At 41.2% G+C, this 23,603-nt stretch overlaps 1 long non-coding RNA gene across 1 annotated transcript in view; it reads left to right on the top strand.

Moving 5' to 3' along the window:
- LOC142055813 (uncharacterized) overlaps positions 1–19,373 on the top strand; it is a 62,968-nt gene extending 43,595 nt beyond the window's left edge. The window contains exons 3-5 of the long non-coding RNA XR_012660066.1: positions 498–625; positions 18,586–18,728; positions 19,145–19,373. This is a non-coding gene — a long non-coding RNA (uncharacterized LOC142055813). The remainder of the gene's footprint in view (positions 1–497; positions 626–18,585; positions 18,729–19,144) is intronic.
- Positions 19,374–23,603: the final 4,230 nt, after the last annotated feature.

The following is a 23,603-nucleotide window of genomic DNA, read 5'->3' as shown; positions in this document are numbered from 1 at the left end:
TTTAAGTATTTCCCTTATCCTGGATTGCAGGAAAACAATCCATTACATAAATCTACTGACAAACAGTTATGCTGCAGCAGCTCGAGAAGTGCAATATTCTCTCTGTGCTAATTTCAGTAAAACAGCACGTTTTTGTAAATGAGCTAATCCACAAAAAGTGACAGAATGTTACATTGCAGAGGCCTGGCTGAGCTAATGGTACAAAATGAAAGAATGTTTTCACTGCCTGTCCTCTGAGTTCAGCTGGCATAATAAAATACTGTTTTCCTCAGTAGAATATATGTCCTTCTACTTTGCTTCTCTGTCATAATAAATGACTGGCCTGGAATTAAATGGGTTGTTCCTGGACACAGAATGTTAGTGATGGAAAAGACCTGTTAGATCACTCAGGCCATCTCTTTGCCATTACAATGCTCCTTACCTTGCATATTGTGATGCTCTTTCTAATTTATTTTTAAAAGTCTGAAGCAACTAACTTTCCAGTGCTCTCGTTACAGATCTTTTGCTCAGCTTCAGAGTGTGAACTTGTGAGCAAAGACAGTCAGGTTACCGAGGCTTAATGAAGTAGCCCACTGTAATTATGAGGAAAAACACATTAACCTGCCCCAACAGCAAAATACAGCAGGTAAGCATAAATGACAGCTGATGTAAATAAGAAGAGATATTCTGAATACCACATGTTAACATGGTTTGTTCCATGGCTGGGTTAGAAGAAAAACTCTTAAATAGTCTGTAATGCTATCTCAGCTGATGGCTGAGAACTGGGGTAACTTGGTCACTTCTGCTCATGGTACCTGGAAAGTTTCCTCTCACTGTTGGTCTTCCTAGTTTCATCTTACAACTCCCAGCTGTAACTCCGTGTAGCACAGGTAATAATTTCCATTCCTGTGGGGTTAATATGTCTGAAATGTCTGTAGACTGCAAAAAGATCTGAGTCATTGTTTCCCCTTATAGAAGGTCCAAGTTCTCTGCTTTGCTGAGTTGTGGCAGCCCAGAAGATGTCTCTACGTGTCCTCCCTGTCAGTCTATGCCCAGCAGTACGGCCTCGATTGAGGTCTGAGAAAGGATGACGCTACTGGCTTGACCATGGCTTACAGCCTCTTGAATCAGTTAACACAGGTTTAACTCATTTAATGAATAATAAAGGCAGAAATTGACTTTCATCTGGGAATGTATAAGTCTTTTCATCAAATGCCTCACTGTGTGTTTGGAAATCTGCACTTCTGGACCTCCGTGACACTATTAGACACTTGGGTCTAGAGGAGGCCATTGTTAGGGACTGCAAATTCAGAGCTGTTTAATACAGAAACCAAATGGGGGAGATTAAATCTGTGTGAAATAGGTGTGATTAAGTACATGTCTGCGTATAACTAAACTTAGAAACTATAACTATAACTGCGTATAACTAAGGTAGAAATGGAAATGGCTCAAACACAGCCCAGATAAGATGGAAATCTTTGTCTGTTAGAGAATCTGCAATCGGTCCAATTCATGTAAAGCCACTATTAAGTAGTGCTGGCAAAGAACACACCGGTCCATATTTCATATTCTCCAGCAGATCTGCGTCTGACTGCAGCTGAAGCACTGAGAGACTGCAGTTCCTCCAGAAGGCAACAAACAGCCTTGCCAGTCTGGGCTGCAAGGCTCCTGGAAACATAGCCCTCTCATCGAAACTTGGGTAGAAGTTTGTACACATCAGAGTTCTTCCTGTTGTCTTTTTTTTCATTCTCATTAATCTCATGTAACTTTGGAGTGACTCGAAAGGAGCCTTCCAAAGAGAAAATGATGGAAATGTCTCTAGGTGAAACTGCTGTAAATGAGAGTGAAACTTGGTCCCTATAAGATTCTAAAAGGCTCTTTTATTTTCTGACATAACTTTAATTGTGAAGCAGCACACTCTGGCCAGGCTTAATGGAACTTGTTACTAATTTTTAAAGGTTTAATTATCACTATGTGCATAGAAGCTAACTGCCTCCAGAAGGATGGCTTTGAAAAAGATGGCACATTTAGATGTCTTTTCCATGAGGCCACTGAGGATTTTGTCTGTTGTCGTTCAGTCGTAGAGTTCCCACCGATCTATCTTGGGCTTCATGTTTTAGTGCATTAGGCCCCTAAAAAGTCTTCTGCCTCTTAAAAAGGTCCCTTAACTTGATGTGCCAAGCATTTTAATCACAATGGAATTTGTGGCTGCTCCTGTCATCTGTAAGGGACTGCACTGTGTCATTAGTTGGACCTTTAGTTTTATGCAGACATGTCAGATAACCAGTATTGCAAAAGCTTTTACTGTTTTTTTTTTTTCACTATTGAGTCTTGGTGTGTTCATTCAAAGCTCCCCTGAGCCCAAGATAGGACATTTAGGAATTAGGCTTGATAAACTCTGATTTTAAAACTACAGTACATTAAGGAAAAAACTCAAACACCCTGTAAACCTTAAAGGGACGTGATTACTGCAGTAGTTGAAGTGATTTAGTATCCATTGGGGAAGCTTCTTTCCTTAAATTAAACTTGGTGTAACCTCGATTTTCCTGTATTTAGGAGTGTTCTGTGGCAGCGATGGAGTTTGTGAAGCACTTGTGGCAAAGCAGCAATGAGCATATAGGAATGTCACCCTCTACTGGGATTCAGGATCTGGCTTTTCTGGATGAAAACTCTTAGCTGTTTCCTATGGTGAACTTTTTGACCCCCCAGTATGTTTTATTACCCATGATATGAGAGGACTCATGCCTGAATGTGCTCTTTTAAAGATCAGAGATTGTAAACCAAGCTTCTTATTCCTACAAAAAAGAGCTTATAGAACACTAGGTTATCAGCAAGGTCAAAGGAATCTGCTAAGGAAGGTACCATCAGGGCTTTTTTAACTCATGCTGTCCTGTGTCCCAGCTTTATCCTAGTCTCACTGGAGTTGCTACTTTGGTTGGAACACTATGGTGACAGATCTAGTTTTCATTTCTGTGATCCATGTATTTTGCCAGATATCAAATTGACAAGGCCTGGCCTAATAGATGTGCCTGATACAAAGATGACTTCTTTTTGTTTATTTAAAGTTTCTGATTAGAAAATCTAAATATTCTTGCCCTCACTTCCAACCTGACCACTGAAAAAAAAAAATCAGTTGCATCATTCGTGACTGCAGCAAGTTCATGAATCCACTGATAATTGTGAAAGCAGTTGCCCCAGGCAACTACTAGTGGAATGACTGACAGCAGTTTGGATTTTTTGGCATTGTGGAGAGCTGTTATTGCAGACTCATTTTACATATATAAAAGGTTTTGGGGATAAAGAAGACTCTTCACACTTATTTTCTTAACATTTTATTTCCTTCAAAAATCTGTATGTCATTCTATTCCTTTTTCTATTGTTTCTGGAGGAAGTGATCAGGGACATCTCAGAGGTGCACTTCATTCTGTGCAGTGAGGTTTCTATCTATTTATTTAGCCAATAGCAGTAATGCTGTTGGAACTGGAGTGCTCTAGCATATTTTCTAGTGTTCACTTACACTCTAGCGTAAGTGAAGGATCCTTAACCCCACAACTTGTTCACTTGTGTTGGTTATATCAGCTAGTCTAATAAAGATATTAGCTCTTCCTACAAACCCTTATTTATCTAGATATTATTATCAGTAAAATGAACATTTTGGGGGCTTGTATGGCAGAAACACAAGAGCAATGGAGTGTTTCTGCCCTAAATACAATGGTGGAAGAGGAAAGAGAGGTATCACAAGTAAAGTGCATTCTGTAAGGACACTAGCAGAGCTGAGAGTTAAACTTATGTCAGCTGAATCTCAGTCCATGGCTGAGCCATAGCTAAATGCTGCTTTCCAGGAACACACAGAGTTTGACAAGCTCTGTTGTTGAGCAAACAGGAAATTCACTCCGAAATGCGGATTGTGTAAGGGACCAAAAATATCTATAGATTAGTTCCCTCTTCACAGTGGATTTCTGTTTGTTTTTCTGTAAAGTTGAAGTGTTTTGCCCCCATGTATTTCAGCCAGTTCAAAGCAAGTGTTGAGTTCAAAGTGACATTTTCATTTTGAAATCTTGTTTTCAAAAGGATTAAGCAGCCCCTGAAGTGAAAGAAATTCTGACTTCAGATTGAGCCGAATCAAATAGTTCTGGTCAAGCCAAATACATACTTCTTTTTCTATTTTAACAATAGAGATGGGCCTTACTCACAGTGCTTTGCTCCTGTGAGTGTCTGTTCCTGCACGCTGCTCCTGTAGCACTCTGACCAGTTTATATCACTTCTGTCATTACTTTACACTGTTCAGGCCAATACTTGTAGCAGGAATTGGCAGTGAGATGGAAATTCAAGGGTGTCATCAGCCTAGGCTGAAATGGCTCTCCTTTAATGGCCTGTGTGAAATAGGTAGGTGGATTCAGTTCAGTTCCTGCATGTGCCCACAGTGTAAGCTGGTTGCCTTTGTGTTTCCAAAGCTGTGTGGGCCAGGGCCAGTAGCACTTTTCAGCCTCAGAGCTGAGGATGGGGATGAGACTTCTCTGTGGCTTCTTTAAACCAAGCTTTCAGGTCTTTGTGGTAATGAGCTTGGTTGTTTTAGGGAAGTGTTAAACACTGCTTGATTAGCAGCGAGCAATGTTTCACACCCTTTCTTTTCCTGTGTGTTGAACCAGTTTTAGGGGCAAATAAAGCTGGACTGTTATCCTGGGCTCTAGGCTGTGCAGATGGGAGCTAGGAGTAAGGGGGGCACTAGACTCAATTTGGAGACTGTGTGGAAGTCAAAGATCCTCTTGAGCCCAATACTTTGTCCACAGCTATTCCTTGTTTCTCCTCCCTGCCAGAGATGCTTTCCCACTAGGGCACTGTAAGGGACCTTTGGTGCATCCTGCCACTTGACCATTCATTCCTGCAGAGGTGACAGCAGCAGGTACTGAAATACTGAGGTGCTGTTTGTGTGGGTGCCCATCTTGCAAGAAATTATGGGTTGTTTGAAATTCCACTAAATGCTGATTTTGATAGATATCAGCACCTGTCAGGAATTACTCCATCTAGCATCAAGTCTCTGAAGTATTTGTAGCAGGAAAGAACATGTTCTTGAGACCATAAATCACATCCTCAGCTTTGCTGAATAGCAAGAGAAATTAACCTTTCAAGTGATGCCTGGGCACAATCTTTTGCTAGTTTGGTCCGGTTCACATCTGCGAATTTAGACCTCCTCTGCTGCCACGTCATGTGTAAATTCCATTGCAGACACATATATCTTGCAAGCTTAGCACCTTTAATTTGATGGCAGTACTTTGCATAAGCCTTCTGATTTTGGTATCTTAATGCTGTACACTCAGTAAGCCTAATATTTGTAAGGAGGATGTGAAAGACAAATCAAATGAATTTGAAGTAGCAAGAAGTCAAAAACATGTCTTCCCTTATTTTCTTTCCTGTTTGCCTAAGGATTATTTATTGTGTTTGCCTTGATTCCAGCCACTTAATTTTTCCAAACAGATGCAGCTGATTGATTAATGGCATTTCATGTTTAAAGTCAAAAGTGTCAGCAAGACTCTTACACGCCTGTGTCATTCTCTCCTAGAACAATAGGTTCGGCTGAGAAGCAGGGACTTGTGCCAAGTATTCTTGAGGATAGGAGGTCATGTGCCACTTTTCTGCTAGGAGACAGATATATATAAGGACAAGGGGAGGCAGGAGTTTGGGGCATTGGAGGGCTAACTCTGTTCTAATAATAGGTGGATCACATGGTTGCTAAGTCACCTACAACAAGGCTTAGTTTGTGGAGGTGAATCAAAGTGCCAGGAATTAAGGACATTTCTTTGACTATCCTATGACATATAAAAATAGGCCAAGGGAAATACATATGTGATGAAGAAAGAATTGACTGTCTAGGCCAAAACTTCTCAGAGGAACAGCGGGACTTCAGTTCTCTCATGTCCGTTTATGATTTCTCTTCTCTTACTTTTTAATAACCCCGCATGTGAAAATAGCATACAGGTGATCCGGTCTCTCACCTAATATGTAATATTATGTATTTGTATATAGTAGGCTATGGGCCAGAGCCTCAGCTGTTGGAAACAGTGACAGCTTGACTGATGCCAATTACCCCAGTCAGGATCAGCCCTATCTGCTCAGCTTGGTGTGAGAACTGGGTAAGGAGTTGCAAATGGGGAATTACGTACCCATGCACCACATTGGAAACCTATTGCGTATTCTAGTGTCAGTAATAGAAAGCATCTACATTTGTGGATCAAAATGAAACTGGCATAGGCTCTCCTTTGACAGCTGTTTCAAATATACAGCTCATCACGTTGTAATTCTTTCCCACTATATGCTTAGAAACATGTAAAACACTAACAAGCCCAAGAGTCTATTGTTCTCTTCTGCACGTTCTGAGCATTTTGTGCAAATGTATCTCAGGCCTTGAAGGCCAGATTCCTAGATACTGAAGTCAGAGACCAAGCTTTGCTATTTATTGTCAATGGCATTAATCAACAAGTGGGGAGTCCCTTTTGTTTCCCTGACCTTTTGTATATTTTCCTAGCTTCACAGGCTAGGCTTCAGAGGAAACTTCCTCTGAAACTACAAGCCACTAGGGGCCTCCTGAATACTTGAATTGATTTTGCTTCCAGGAAGACAGACTCTCCTAAAAAGTACATCAGACTTACAGAAGAAAATTATTCCCAGTTTGCCAAGCCAGACTGACACACAGTGTAGTGAGGGTGAGCGAAAGATAGCACAGCTGAAATACAGAACAGAAATGCACTTGAAATTCAGCTCTTAAAATACAGCCCATGTAATATTGAGTCACGGTGAATTACTCATTTCTATTTAGCCTTTATCTGTTGCAACCTGATTAGAGAGACAAACTACATTCCTTTATTCAGGCATGAGGCCAATATTCATATTAGTCATTTTTGGCCAAAATAAATTCTACAAACTTTGGTCAAAATGCTTAATCCAATAACGCAAATGTAGAGGCTCTTTAAATAAACCATTCCACAGCAATCTCTCTGTTTATTTTTAGTTTACATCCTTACACCTTCTTTCTCTCTTCCTGTAGATCTTTTTTTCTATTGCACCAGCCTCATTTGTGTTTACCTCTTTTGCATAAGCATCCATTGCGAAACCCCCATGGATATCAGAGATACTTCTATGAAACAGTTCATGCTTCCTCTCTGAGCTATGCCAGGTTTGCCCATTGATCCAGGAGCATGTTCCTGTTCATTAATGCAAGGTCACCCCTAATTCCCTCCTCCTGCTCTTTACCTCTCAGCCCTCAGGGGGGCACACACTTGGAGGAGAAACCCATTTGCTTTCTGTGTCAAGAAGCTGGTTGGTAGCTTGCTGCTAATTACTTTGGCTACAATAATTCTTAACCCGATTACAGTGATACAAATTAAAGCACTCTTGGCAAAGGACAGCTAAATCCACATGTCAGACACCAGAGCCTTGGTTTATTTAGGGACATCACATTTCTTCTGATCTTGTTACCCAGTTTTCCATCTTCTTTGGGTAATCCTGAGTAAATCTTCCTGCAGTGGAAATCAGCACCAGACACAGAGGCCCAGATTATTAGAGAGGCCTTTGAAATTGTCTCATGAGGTTCCTCCTGCAACCCATTGGGGTGTCCAGGTCCTCCTGCCCCAAAGGATGAACAACTAGTGATTTTGAGAGCTCCCAGTGATGCATCTTGACAGGGCCTGATTTTCAGTGATGTTGCCTGCACCCCATCCTTAAAATCATCCTCTGCAATGTATTTCAGAGAGTTGGTCCGCCAAAGAAACTTGCTCTTACTAAAAATAGAGGTCTATGTGCTTGTACAGCCTTTGGCCTTTGCTTATGCAAATCAGACAGTTGTCAGCTAACCTTGTTTCCAGTACCTTGGGTGCAAAAACATTGTTCTGCTTTCTGCATTCCCTGAAAAATGTGGTCCTTTTTATGAAATGTGGGTTGGGATATGGAAAGAAGAATTATTTCCTTGATAAATTGGCATCACCTTCTACAGACAAGCAGAACCTTTCTGCATCTGTTTTCTTTGCTGTGGTGAGGACCCTTTTTATTCAGTTTATTAATGAGACCATGCTGGCAGGTAGGAAGTTGGACTTCTGTTTCATCAGTTCATCCGGGCCAGTGAGGCTGAATTTCTCAACTGTTATAGTCATGTGCTAAAAACTATGAAATACTTATGCTAAAATAGTGTTTCCAATATACTGTGAATAACACACTAATCACTGAATTAGTTCCTTAGTGGGAAGGAAAGTAACAAGATTAAAGAGAAACCTGGGAATAGATTTAGTTCTCTTTTACTTCTTTTACTTTGGCATTTATCAAGCTAAACTCCCCGCAAGTCAGAACTATATAAATATTGAGTAAAAACTGCAGGATTTAACAGTTAGTTTATGTCACATAATTATTAGCCTCTGGCACTCTCTTACTCATTTGTAAAGCCACTAACATGAACGTATTGTGCCAGATAACAATATTGTCAGGTATTTTATTTAGCAGGTCTAGTCTGTTGCAGTTCCTTTCAGAAAACCTCACCTGTACTGTATGCAACATCCAGAACATACATTTTCTTTACAGTAAGGTACCACAGTACAGTACAGTTGATCTCAGTTTGCTTAGCTGTGATAAAACGTTCCCTGTTATAGTTTCACATATATTCTATGAAATTGTACACTGCCATTCACAGGGAATTGCATAAACATAGGACTATTTTGCAGTGTGTTTTGAAATGGCTGGATAGTGCAGCATATCTTTACTCTTAGGTTTTTCCAATGAGTTCTGGACATCTTTCATTGATTCATCTGCATTTTTAGGTAGAACACACTGTATAGGTGTAAAGGCATTATGCATTTTGTGAATCAGGACTTTCAGGCAAAATAAAGGTCCCCCCAAATAAGGCTGAACTTGGCACGATAGGAAGGTTCACGCTGCCTTGGTGAGAGCATGTGCTTACATCTTACATGTGTCCCGGGTTAGCCCTTTGTAAACTTCCTGACTTGTTTTCCACAGATTTCTGTTTCCAGATGTTAGGAGTGGAACTGAGAAGCTGAGGCCAGAATTTGTAAACTGTGTTTGAAGAGTTAGATCTGTAAGTCCATACCTAGTCATGTTCAAGATAAAAAAACCCAACCACCAACTCCTGTTTTTCCATGCAGCTGCCGTGCTCTGAAACAGAGCTTCAGGCACCTCTGGGAACAGGTGATTCTTGCTTGCATATGTAGACATGGGCTTTAAGATTCTAATTTTAGATGTTTGAGGTATTTGACTCAGTGCCTCATTTGCTCTGCACCAGAGCTCTCAGGACATATTCCTGTGGTATTTGTGCCCGTCCTTGGTGTGGTCATGTCCACCTTATCCCTCTGTCGGTTCTGCCTCAGTCCCTGCTCTAGGCTCTTCTGTGATGTACAAATGCTGGCTGTGATGATGTCAGCGATTTCTTGTGACCTTGTGAAAGCCGGCAGGCCCCTGGGCGGACCAGGACCCATCTCCTGAAGGAAAGTTGCGGGAGGTCAGATATTCCACTCCTGTCACGCTGAGCTCATCCATCCAACTTCTTTCTTTTTTTTTCCCCCTCCTGTCCCTTTTTGTTTGGTTTGACCTTGGTCACTGATGACAAGGCTGCTTTTCCTGCCAAACCAATCAATAAGCTAAACAGAGAGAAGATGAGTATTTAGAATATGGGAAGCCAAACTCAAACACAGATAGGTTATCAGCCTAGCCCAGAGCAGACTTCTAAGCAAATATTTCATTAACAAATTTTTCATGGCAACTTGCATGTTAAAAAAAAAAAAAAAAGGCAACAACAGGAGAGGGAACAGTAAAAGGGATAAAGTGAAAGAACTGGGCTGGAGCCATCAGGCTTAGGCATTGCATTGCTGTCTTTGGTTACCAGTACTTTCCACAACACACTGCTGCTCCCTAGAGAAATGGCAAGCGGGAAGGGTGAAGACCTTGCACAAGTGGGGCTTTGAAAGCCTGCTCTGTGCCGCCACACTTCGTGCTTTCTTCTCAGGCAGGGAAAGGCTCAGGGTGGGTGCATAACTGTACCAGATGTTTATGGTGGAGTGACATTCTGGGCACAGTCTGAAGTTTGTAACTATTTAATCCTTGGACCTCTGGCAAGGGTTGTATACATTTTCTGCTAACAAACAGGAGCCTGAGCCAGTTGCATCATTAAGTTCCCAGTTAGCTTAGTGACCTGTAGAAAATATATTTGTAATATTGCAAACACTTGTGAAAACATATCCAAAGATCTCACTTCTGTGCCTCTCTCACCCCTTCCATGTGAGACCCAGCCTTTTTTTTTGATGCGTTATTGCCCTCCATTTAAACCAATGAACACAAATTAATGCATCTTGTGCAGATCGGGATATTTTACAGCATTCTTAGCATAGATTAACAAACCCTCACTTTCATATGTCATGGGAATGAAGAACAGAGGCTTAACCATATTTTGCCTTGACAGCTATTTTGAAAGGTTGACTGAAGGGCAGGGAAGTTGCTAAATAACTTTTAAAATATGTAGAGGAGAAAAATATAGGTCACTAAGCAATAAACTCTCTACATCCTTCTGGCTAAGGAAGAGACTCTGAATCTCCATCCACCTTTTACTAAAATGAGACCCAAATCCAAATCCAACATAAAGCATTACAGCTTTAAGTACTGAAAATATTTATTATTTTTATACCAGTAATCCAATAGCATAATCTCAAGAACATCAGTGCTCCAGGAATGTCTAGAAACACAATGGATTTGCCTTTATTCCTTTATCCAGATGTTTCTATAAAATACTCTGGATACTAGGAATCTGTAGAGGAATTAAAGATTTATTTTTAATACTTGAAAAACTTGAATTTCTAATAACTATGATCCTTTAAAATGTTTTAACTGCAGATGCAACATGCTTTGACTCTTTGAGATTTCCCTATATCTTTTAGCTTGCTTTCCAAATAACGCACAACTGTTTCTCACAAGCAGCTGCAAGATAGTCACAGGACATGGACACTTTAGTGATAGCTGTGAATGTGAGAAATAAATTATGTGTTGGCTTCAGTTCAGAAATTTATCCTTATTCAGCAAAACTGATTAGATTTTTGTCTGTACAGCACTGTGTAGATATACCTGAGCTAGGGAAGGAATCACCAGCATGCTAAATAATGTAGGGCAATAGCCAGCCCTGCTTATTGAGGACTAACTTTCATTTAGCTGTTGCAGGGTGGAAGGTCTTCGCATATTATGTCACAATCTGTAATGCTGTAATTTTACATCATTTCTGAAATAAGATTATGTCTCTTTTTTTTTTTTTTTGACAGATACAGCACTATGAAAATAATTTCTGAGCCTTGTCTGCTTATACTCTATACTTGTCTGGTGCAATAGTAATGTAGCTCCCCAATACACAATGAACACCAGGACCCTTTTCAGGCTCAGGGTGGTGGATGTTGAAACAATGTAATTTTTGTGGTTTATAAAACACTATGGATTTAATGACTTGTTTAATAACAAGACAGGTGCAATAATCATGCAGGATTTTAGAGGCAGACATCTCTAAAGCTATTGCATTCTAAATAGCAGGTCAGAAACTGGTTCTCTGAGGAAATCCAATGTAGAAATTTCACTGTATGTCAATATCCAATTTAATTTTTGAGTTGTCTATCATTTGCCTGATCCTAAAATTCTGTAATGGAAGCGGAGCACTAGCTAGTATTGTATGTAACTGTTTTAAAGTACTTTTAGGTTTCTAAATCTGATGATAAAACTAAAGAGGCGCTTTTCATGTAAACAGTGTGAGTTGGGAAATCAAATCTTCATCACAATTCCTTCAGCTTACTTAGTTTATTAATTTAATATCAGTTTGGCCCAATCAGGTTCACTGTTTCTTTTTAATGGCCATTTAGAAATCAAATAGATATGGAATAGAAGTGGGGAACAAATCTTGAATCAAAAGAGCAATTAATGGTTCTTGTCATTTTAAAAGTTGTGTTCTGGCCAAAGCCATGGACTTGCTGCAGGAATTCCTGAGTAAAGTGCTCTGATTTCCTAAAACACAGATTGGTGGCTCACAGTAGTTTATTCTGGCCTTAAAATCTGTGAATCTATGAGTTAGCCAGGTCTTTTGCAAATGGAGAACGATTTGGTGAGGAGTGGTGAGGGAGGAGGGAAAAAAGTGTAAAGAAAACTGATGGTAAAACCACAGATACTGACAACAGAACATGGGGAATGGGATACTGTTTTTGTAATCCAGTTCCTGGTACCTCACAGTTTTCCTTGATGACTTTGGAAACTCCTGTGCATGTCTGTTCCTCTCCTCTGAAAATGGTGATAAAAGGCCTACCTTAGAGAAGAAGCATGCGGATAAAACAGATCAGAGCAAGAAAGGGATTCTCTTTGCTTGCAGGTTCTCCTGAGCAATGTCTGTGACCAGACTGTGTCAGTGGCTTTCTGATCTGAGGGGTTTCTGGTTAAGAGATATGCATTGTATTTGCTGCATTAAACGCTTTTTCATTATGGGAGGGACATGCCTTACCTTTGTCTGTAACTGCAAATATAAACACTGTCCTACAGATTTAAGGTTTGAGACCATAAGTTGCTTAGCACAGTCCAACAATTGCTCATCACTTCAGCACATGGTGGTATTGCTTATGTTGACCTTTTAAAGGTGACCTACCATGATGCAGTCTTAGGAACATGTCTGTAAGGACCAGAGGCAGTGATGTCAGTAGGGGCATGCCTGTGTGTTTGCATTGCCACCTCCCTTACTCCTGGGGCAGATCAGAAAGAGGAGGGCAGCCAGCAGCAGCAAAAGCTGCTCTCTGCAAGAAGGTACCAGGCTTCTCACAGTTCAGGGTGGAGGCAGCCGAAAGCAAGCAACTAAATCTTCCCATTTTTCTCTCAGCCTACAAGAAGACTATATGGCAAATGCCCAGCTGATGTGATGAGAGTGCCTCCTGCATTCGCTTCACAGTGCTTCTGTTCAAAATGCGATAAATCGTCAAATCCAAGTCTGCCTGCAGACTGCACAGTGAATTAGGAATGCTCCTCATGTAGCACTGACTTGATCTCATCTTACACATACCCCAAAGCAATAGTGAAGGGAAAATGCTGTGAAGCATTTTTTCCTTTGTTAGTGCCCTTAGGGCTCAATCTGAACTTTGTAAGAGACAAAAAAGAATAGCTAGGAAAAATAGTGAATTTCTGCATGCCATAAGGTCTGGAGGAACTTACACTGTCATCTTCTGCTTCTGTTGTGCGGGGGTGTGCAGATGTGACAGTGAGCAGGGCTTTTCTAGCCACACGCAAGTCAAACATGATCCATATTGCATCTCTCTCAACAACCACCTTCCACTTGGCTCTTACCTCGGTCCCAGGAGGCAGCAAGATGCCATCTCAGTTGAAGATTACTTTTTCAATACATATCTTAGGCTGATAATAAGATTCTGCTTTTATGTCAGACTCCTGTTTATGTTATATCTATTTTGTTACTCAAACCTACTTATTGCTGAATTATCTATCTTCACACCCAGCTGGATTGACAGTGAGGCCTTCAGGCAGGGACTATGTTCCTTCTTGCATTTAGGTACCAATGGCCTTGATCTGTGGCTGGAGCTCCCAGGAAAGGTCTACTATAAACCACATCTGTAAAAAGAATCTCTTGGAATAGCTACAGTGTGGTATCTCACATGGAAACTCTCAGAAAAAAAATGGTAGTGGTTCTCAGAAAATTACTCATGAAAAATCTGTATTACTTGGTAGTACAGTACACTATGAATCTGAATGAAAACTTGTGCAAAATGTCATCTTTCTGTATGTATGAGAACGTTTCCAGACATTGACCACAAGGGGCAGGATTAAGTCTCAGAATTTGAAGTATCAGAATTTGTTTAAAGCCTGAAAATTTGGTTTCCTAAATTTTCCTATTTTACACAGAATTTTCTAGGGGGCAATAAAAAATAAGCATAGGAAGAAGGAAGGGGATAAGCATTATTCTAAAGATGAAAATTAGTTCATCTTCCATAAGAAATAACAAAAATGTTTTTGGGTGGTAAAAAACTTTACTGATCTTGCAAAGGTGTATGTGTGTGATGAACTTTATTTGTTCTGAGCCATTTCACTGAACTCACACTAAATCAGGTCTGTGTTTTCTGTACAGGAAGAGAGCTTTAACTGCAATGCATGTTTACAAGAGTTAGGATATTGATACTCCTTGTACTCTATGTGTCCAGCTATAAAACATGTAATATTCTCATAAGTTTATTTTGTGAAGGATTGTATGAATGAGTGCTAACAAGAGTGGGTCCTTGATGTTTGTGCTGACTCAGCAGTGCAAACATAGCACAGACTATGACTTTCTGCTCTGTCCCCACTTTGGGTAAGAAAGCAAGGTATTTCAGCTCTTTCCACTGGAAAACTTACTCGTGTGTGCCACATCATTGCTATTCTGGGTGCTGACTGGAGTGTGTGGAGGAAGCTGTGCCCCCTTATTCCTTGCTCCTGAGCATTCCATTGTTGAGGAGTGCAGTAAGTGATCGCCTCACACTCTCCTCTGAGGCCAGAGCTGGTCTCCAGGCAGGACCTGGTTGTGGGGTGGTGGTGGTGGAAGACATCTTTATTTCTGGTTTTTGAACCAAGAAAGCCCTTCTGGACTTTGAAGCCTCAGAAGGGTTGTGACAGCCAGACCTTTGGTTTGTACACGTGACCAGTGTTTATTGAAAGAAAATTGGAATCTAAAAGGAAAAATAGTATCTATTATATTGGAAAATACTTAATAAAGATGAAATCACTTTCAAGATAGCTAGTCCATCTATCTATCACACATGAAGGACCTGCAGGCAGTGGGTGTCACTTGTTCATTACAGGCCCTTGTAGGGAGGCTGTGAATCTTCACAGCACCTCTGATTGCTGGATTTTGTATGTGGGGGCTGGGGGAGATGAGAGGAGAATCACCTACTGAGACACTGGGTGAACTGTTCTGTGTGAAAGTCCACATCTGTTGCCTTGTTCAGCTGTTCCCAGTGCACATAGCCAAAACATCTGCTTTCAGCAGGACTAAGTGGAGATAAAAGGGTAGAATCATAGAATCATTAAGGTTGGAAAAGACCCTTAAGATCGTCGAGTCCAACTGCTAACCTATCACTGCCAAGTCCACCACTAAACCATATCCTCAAGCACCACGTCTACACATCTTTCAAATACCTCCAGGGATGGAGACTCCACCACCTCCCTGGGCAGCCTGTTCCAATGCCTGACAACCCTTTTGGTGAAGAAGTTTTTCCTAATACCCAACCTAAACTTCCCCTGGAGCAGCTTGAGGCCATTTCCTCTTGTCCTATTGCTTGTTACTAGGGAGAAGAGACTGACCCCCGCCTCACTAAAACCTCCTTTCAGGTAGTTGTAGAGAGCGATAAGGTCTCGCCTCAGCCCCCTCTTCTCCAGACTAAACAACCCCAATTCCCTCAACCTCTCCTCATAAGACTTGTTCTCTAGACCCTTCACCAACTTCGTTGCCCTTCTTTGGACACGCTCCAGCACCTCGATGTCCTTCTTGTAGTGAGGGGCCCGAAACTGCACACAGTACTCGAGGTGCGGCCTCACCAGTGCCAAGTACAGGGGCACTATCACCTCCCTGCTCCTGCTGGCCACACTATTCCTGATACAAGCCAGGATGCCATTGGCCTTCTTGGCCACCTGAGCACACTGATGGCTCATGTTCAGCTGGCTGTCAACCAACACCCCCAGGTCCTTTTCCTCCAGGCAGCTCTCCAGCCACTCCTCCTCAAGCGTTGCACGGGATTGTTGTGACCCAAGTGCAGGACCTGGCACTTGGCCTTGTTGAATCTCATACCGTTGGCTCCGGCCCATTGATCCAGCCTGTCCAGGTCCCTCTGTAGGGCCTTCCTGCCCTCCAGCAGATCAACACTTCCACCCAGCTTGGTGTCATCTGCAAACTTACTGAAGGTGTGCTCAACTCCCTCATCCAGATCATCAATGAAGATATTGAACAGGACTGGCCCCAACACTGAGCCCTGGGGAACACCACTCATGACTGGCTGCCAACTAGATTTGACTACATTCATCACCACTCTCTGGGCTCGGCTGTCCAGACAGTTTTTAACCCAGCACAGAGTGTACTTGTCCAAGCTGTGAGCAGCCAGCTTCTCCAGGAGAATGCTGTGGGAGACAGTGTCAAAGGTAGATTCATAATCATGTGCTTTTTTAAATTTTCTGCCCTGATGCCTGGACATTGCTGCTGAAAATCATGGAGACCCAAAGACATTTTAAAATGTCCTTTAAATGACTTCCCATTTCAGCTCTGAGACTAGGTCGTCTAAAGCACTTCTGGACAGGCAGTAAGACACAGCCTTGGCCCAGCAAAATTGCTTTAGCTCAACTTTCATGGTGCGAATAAGGCAACGAGCTGTCTATCTCCTTGATAGACTACTACCTTGATGCAGTTAGCTGTGTATTGCTCACTCACCCACCTCCTCACATGTGGAGGGAGCACAGCAGTATCAGAAAGGACAGTGCAGAGATGTGCTCCAGTCTGGTGATCCTCCTCTGGCAGAAGGGGCCCTCAGCTCACAAGACACTTCTGCTTCCAGTTTGATCGCTGTTGATCCTAAGCCTGGGAAAGGCATGAAATTGTCTGATTGCTTGGCACATCCAGGATAACTTGGTCACAACGGTGTTGATCAACATTAAGTTTTCCTTTTGGACTTGCAACCGGCTTTCCAAAATTTCAGTATGAGTTTCAGAAGTCTGTGGGAGGGAGCTGACAGAAAAGTAATGGAGAGGACAAGAACATTGATGAGAAACTGAAAATGTGCCGAAATGAAATTAATATATGCCCAAGGGCCATCCAGTATGCAGGCTTGAAAGAAATACATTCACACTATGATGAACAAGCTCCCAAAAAAAAGTAATCAAGGGTAAGAATGAGGCATATGTGAGGTATTAAACATCAAGTACAGGGGAAGACCAGAAAGATTACAAAGTGAAGTTCAGAAAGTATTAAAGCTGATAAGAAAAGCAAAGATAGAGAATGAAAAAAAGATTGCACAGGAGGTTGTGAAAAATAATGACTTTTTTCAAATACACAAGGAAAAAGAGATATGTGAAAGAGACAGAAGGGCCTTTAAGACATGGCAGAGAAAAATTATTGAAAGGAAAGGTGGTATTGCTTAAAATATTCAATGCGTTTATTGCTCTCGTGCTCTGAAAAGAAGGTAGTGGTGGCAGACACAGGTGTCAGAAACAAGCATAAATTTCCCTCGGGAGGACAAAGAAACACTGAAGGAAATCAGGGTCATGCCAGATCAGGTTATTAAGAAATTAGAATATCTGAGGACTTGCAAAATAACTTGTTCAGATGGGACGCAGTCTGATTTCAGTAGAAAACATCAGGAAAGGTTGGATAACCCCAGGCAGGCACATTTAAGGCCCTGTTTATAGAAGAGCGCAAGGTGAGGGAGGTGGCTGATAGGCTACAGATTTCTAGCTGCTGTGAATTGGGAGGACTCTGTGGACTTCATGGGAAGGTTCTAGTGGAGTAATGTTTGTCACCTTGCTGTGGACTGCATCAAAAGTGTTTATATATAAAAAAAGTGAAGCAGCCTATAATGTTGGAGTTTAACTTCTTAAAGCAGTATTTCTGTTCTGGGGATTATGGACTGTTGTGGTTTAGCCAGCAACTCACGTGGCAGAGCATGGGAAGCTGAAAAGGTCCCTGACCACCACAGGCACTACAGTGAAGAGCATTAACCCCTTCTCAGCCAAAACCATCACATGGACTCTGTAACAAACTGGACTTCCATTATTTGGCAGGGTCCTTAGTCCTGCAGCCTTCTGGTAAAGCAGTCTGCAGTTCAACAGCAGATTTGTTTAAATTAAATTTATATAAAAGTTTACTCAATTAAGTACCTAAATGAATAAAACAATTGGTATTATTTATTTTGATACTGAAATCAATTTAATTGATGCTATTTTCCTGACGCTCACTCCCTACATGGTTCAATGTTGTAACGAAAATGCAGAACTGCATTGTAAGAGTTGCCATGGGGAAGCTGAAGTCTTTGGCAGTTGGGTAGGGGACAGTTGGAGCTTTTGGCACCTGGGAAGGCATGGGAGGCAGTTTGCGATTGTGGAGTAAACGCATTGCCTGGATGCTTCTGCTAAAATGATCATCAGTGGAATCATTAATAATGCTGGAATTTAAATTGTCATTTTTTGTTTCAGAATTAACACACTATTGAGGAGAATGGGGCTGTCCACACCTCTCAAAGCTACAGTTTCAAGCTATCTGCAATGTCAGATAAATATTGGTTTATGGTCCATTAATATGTTCAAGGTTATCTTCACCAGCATAGCAGTCAGCAAGATAACATGTAAGTTTTGCTTCAGAAACACAGTTGTGCAATAAGGGAACGATGCTTCGGCATATTCCACAGTACCAGTATCACAGGCTACAGGAAATTCAGCTAGTAGCTCAAAAATATATCTAGGGAAGATGCAGAAAATTGCACGTCTGTGGGTTTGATTGATTTTAGTAGTTGGAAGAGAATAAAATCATAAATCAGAGTCTGAAGGAAGGACAAGAATAAGAGGCTTGTGGTATTATTGCAGATGCTGTCCTTAAGTGCAGAGATCATCTACTGGAATTTTTAAGGAAAGTCACGAAAGACTGGCTGAAGAAAGGATTGGCTATAACTGATCTGATCCTCAAGAAACCTTTTTGATCTGGTATCACACAAAATATTGCTTCTCAGGTCAGTAGGCAGGTTTGGATATGAGGTGTATCAATGGATGAAGGACTGGTGCAGATATCAAAGAAGGCATTTGCAGGTGGACAGGATTCAGGTCAAAAGGGAAAGGGTAAAGAGCGAAATGAAACAAGAATCAGTTTTAGGTTTGATTTTCTTCACTTTATAAATGGGTTTTAATGAAGAAATGTGCAAAAGCAGTCTAATTTCAAAGCTAAGTGGGAATGGTAGGAAAGAGGGATGAGGTAGCATAAGAAAGAGGGAATGGTGGGGGGGAAGGAGGAAATTACTAACATTGATGTGCTAATCTGTAGGCAAAAAAGAACCAGGATGTTACAGAGATTGTTCACAAGCCTTTAAAATGTCACATGAAGAAATTTCTTGGGAAATTCAAATGCCACGATAGCCTCTTCTTCCTCCAGACCATTTCCCTTCCCTGGTGTTATCAAGAATGGTCCTAGAAACACTGCTGCTGGAAGGAGCAAAGTTGGAGAGGACTCAAAACAGGCAGGAAGTGATAAGACCTCGTTCTCCACGCTGGAGAAAACCAGAGCATCAGCTAGGCCACTGACAGATGCAAGACAGTGTTTTGAACAGCCATGGTAAAGTTTCAACTTGGAGATTTGCAAAAGTTCATTTGTGTTTGTGTGTCTAAATAAACCCTCGCTATAAAAATTTCACCTTTATTTTCTTTGAGTTTCCTCACTTTTTAAATTGGTTTACTATGTGCTTCAGTCCAGCCTTCAGAGAATACAGTAGTAGTTATATGACAGAAAGCATTCAGTATTTCAATATTTATCCATTATATTACAATGATGCTACAGATGGAATACATTATGTTTGCATGATTACTGATCTTGATTAAAAATCAAGTTATTTGACCTAATATGAAAAGAAATAAATGGAAGCTTCTGGATTTGCTGGCAATTGTAAGCAACATGTATCTATGTTGTTCATATCTCTGGGTCTCAGGAATTCGTCCTCGGGGAGTGCCACCTCTTTAGCAAAACATCATCCATCACTGCTGCATGCCGACAGCCCTGGCTATCATCTTCAAGATGGGCATGTAAGAATGCTAAGATAATGTCCCCATGTATTCAGAAGTAGGACAGTGTAGTAATCTGATCTATGACAGATTCAGTGTCAAATGTTCTGAGCCTGGACAAGTTCATTATGGGTTGTGGAGCTTGTTGGAGCCCTCTGTGTGTTGGAAGAATGACTCACTTCAATTAAGATTGCATATACAGCGTTTGGAAGTTTGAGCCTAAAAAGGTCTCCTGTGTTCCTTCGTGATGCCCATTCCCTTGGTTTCTGAGCTAGTTTCTCAGCTTGTGTAAGCTGGTGGGACCTTGCTGAGGTTAGAAAAACTATGTTCCTTTACAGCAGCCAAAGATCCGGCATGTAGTCTTCCTGTTCCCTGTAAAAAGATGCTTTGGTTTGAAGTATAACAAAGTAGCCATCTAAAACCAGTGCCCTTGTACTTATTGTAGTGAAAGCAGACTATGTGCCAAATTGTAGAATAACTGCTTAGGTCTTGTGTGGTTGAATCCCTGTTGGTGTTTCAATGTCCAACACAGCTGTGGAAGTGCAAACAGGACTCTCTTGGCCCTCCAAGTCAGTGCAGATCCCAGGAAGGTGGGAGCAGTGGAAACCATTCCACTGATGAGGCTCTTAATAGCAGAGAGATCACAGCTAGATTTTTAAGTCTTAGGATGAAAGGGCAGAGTTGGCAATTAGGAAAAGCATCTTTGGGTCTGCAGACAGAACAAAAGCTCATATGGAAGGCACGGAATGTGAAAAAATTATATAGGATGCCTCTTTATTATTTACATTGCTGCTTTTCAGAAGGCTAGATGCACTTTACTAAGCAAAAGCTAATAAATCTATTTTAGTGTCCTAATATTGTTCAGATACTAGTTGCTCAGTCCTAACATTGCTGAGTAATATTTTGACTTCCCTCCAGGGCTAACAAATAGTTGCTTTACGATTCTGATATGCCGTATCTTGAAATCTGTTATGACTGTTGTTGCTGGCTGGGCTGGGAAGAAAGACAATGTATGTTCATTAACTTGTGTGCTAACGGTTGTTATATCTCATATGCGTCAGAGGCTGCTGTGAGCAGGTGAAGTAGGTTTGGACAGTGGGGGAAGGGACTGGCGCACATCTACCCCATTGCTGCTGGGGTGGAGCACCCTGAGCTCACCATAAGGAAGTTACAGTCCTGCTTCAAGGTAGCTCAAAGGCTCGACTGGCTCAGAGCTGTAGGAAAACCTGGGTTTTTTTCAGTTATTGGCCCAAGCACCCCCATAAGATAGAGAGTATTATTTCAGGTCAGCTGATATAAGAGATGATCTTCTTAAAAATCATATTAAAACTTGTTTTGAATTTCAAAATGAGACATTTAAAAAAATATATCCCTTTTTAAATGAAAAAGATCGTTTCCCATTAGTACCAAAGCATTGCATCCAAAAGAAAAGTAAAAAATAAAAGACTTTTCCAAAATGTTTCTTTCTTTTTTCCCATTTGAGACTCTTTATATTAATGAATACTTCTGGTTGATTCAAAACTGCATTTCTCAGTGAACACATTAATCAATGGAAAAATTCTCTCCACTCCAAAATGACCTGAAGTTGATGTAAAATATTATTAGTAGCACAAATAATTCTGTGCTTCTTGACCTGTAAAGGTTTTCAGGATGCTATCAATAAAGTCCTAAGTACTTCCATTTCGTTATAAAAGCTAAGAGAATATATTTTGGTACTGGGGATAAGTATTAGAGGGATACTGGGAAGCTGCTAGTCTGTTTAACATCTGTCTTACAAATAAGCTTCATATGCTCTCTTTCTAAATTCTTCTCATTTAATTTGCAAAAATAATCAAGAAGGAACATTTGCTGTCTTTGGACCAAATCTTGAGGCCTTATTCAGGCAAATGCCGACTGAATAATTAGTGATCTTTCCAACAGAAGGAATATCTGACTGACTGCAGAGTATACAGAGCAGCTTGACATGGTTTAGGCTATAGTTTTGTCACCCATTGCTCTGAACACAAGGGGACCCATCTGGGTGAAAAAACACTTGAAATTAACTTACACTTTGCCTTATTGCCTTTTAATAGGATTCTTGCAAAGTAGTAATTGAAGAAGCAGTTTTTTCCAAGGATGATTATGCAATACCATAATATAATAAGGTTTTTTCATTAAAAAATATTCTAAGTGCAAACACGGTCACTGCATCTTCCCCACACTATCATTCAGGTCCTGAACACTTGTTGCCAGTGGGGAAAAGGCTTATGTCCTGCTTCCCTACTGCATGAGGAGATGTGCCGAACAGTGAAACTTCTCTCAGGATCTCCTTGGCCCTGTGCTTCTGGAGCTGCCAGATAGTGAATTCAGAGGGAGCAGGACCCTAGTTGGTGCAGGTATCCATAATCTTTCTTCAGCCTTGTATTCCCTCCCTCATTCTTTGTCCCCTCTGAGTTTTTGCTCTTTTTCAGACTGCTCATGCCCCGAACAACCCCAAGCTGCTGTGAGCAGCCACACAGATATCAAACAAGATGAAATTCCTGTTACATCTGAGGTACCCGTGAGACTATGTCTTTCTTGTCTCTTGTGTTTTCTTTGGTTTATACTCTGGACTGTGTTTGGAGGATGTGCCTGTCCCTGGCTGTAGCAGACAGGCTGATTCAGGAAACTTCAACACAAAAGGATGCCAATGCTCTAAATCCATTAGATAAATAAGACAAAAGGCTAAGCAAAGAAAATGCATTAGGAAGTAGAGAAGAACTGACACTGCTTGCACATTTTGCCTGCTAACTTGAAACAACATGAAGAAAGAAACTATGAAAAGAAATTCATCTCTCTTTTTCCTGCTTGTGCTCTTTTAATTATCCAGTCTCTTGTGTAGCTATTGTCCTTATAAATGCTTTTAGTGACATTTAAGAAATGTCCCTGAGTTCCTCCTACCTTTTATAATTTCACCTTGGCTCTTATTTGTGTCTTTGCACTCTCTCCCTCTGGTTTTCTCCTCCAGCTCCTCCACCTACCTTTTATTTTCTCCCTCCCACTCTTTTACTAAGCTTCAACCAATACCAGGGAATAAAACTTTTTTTCTAAGAATCAGAGCACACTCTGATCGCTGCCACATATGGGTATCTTCCTTTCAGGAGGTTTGCTTGGCCAGGTGAACATCTGTTCCTTAGTGGTCTTATGAATAAACAGCAATAATTCTAACCGAGTGAGCTTAAGATGACAGCTTAACTACTTTCAGGCAAGAACTTAATCGTTCTTTCTTATCTGACTCCCCCTCCTGGATTTGCACACATGCACGCACAAACACATGCTTTCTTATCTTGGCTATTAGACCTAGTTTTGCTTTGAAATATAAACCTGCCTCTATTCTGATTCAGATGAAACTTTTATTAAAGTGTACTGCTTTTTTGTTGCTTGTTTATTTATTAGGCAAAAAGGTTTGATCTGAAAGAGATTCAGAGTGACCCGTATCTCCTCTCTCAGGTGAATTCCTTGTTTCCTGGCTGTGTAGTCCCTTTCCAGTCCTACAAACATGCTTTCCATACTGAAGGACCCCCCACCCCATGCCCCGCTGCCCACTACCTGCAGGTTTTCCACGGCAGTCCCTGCTGGTGTTTGTTGCCTTTGCTGGGCAAAGTCATTCAGGAAGTAATTCTGAACAAGTCATGGAGGGAGCTGACAAAGGATACTCAGGAGGACATGCCTGGGTTTTACCTGTGCATGTCCTTCCAGGCAGATCAGAGGCTCACTTCCCTCACTACAGTCTGGGAAGCCCACTCAACATAAAGAAAACAAACTTTATTTGCTGTTTCATTTATCACTTCTGCTTGCTGCTGAAAGAAGGTACTGGA

This window comes from Phalacrocorax aristotelis, chromosome 3 (assembly GCF_949628215.1).
Source record: "Phalacrocorax aristotelis chromosome 3, bGulAri2.1, whole genome shotgun sequence".
NCBI classification, from domain to species: domain Eukaryota; kingdom Metazoa; phylum Chordata; class Aves; order Suliformes; family Phalacrocoracidae; genus Phalacrocorax; species Phalacrocorax aristotelis.
This window is presented reverse-complemented; position numbering and strand designations above follow the sequence as displayed.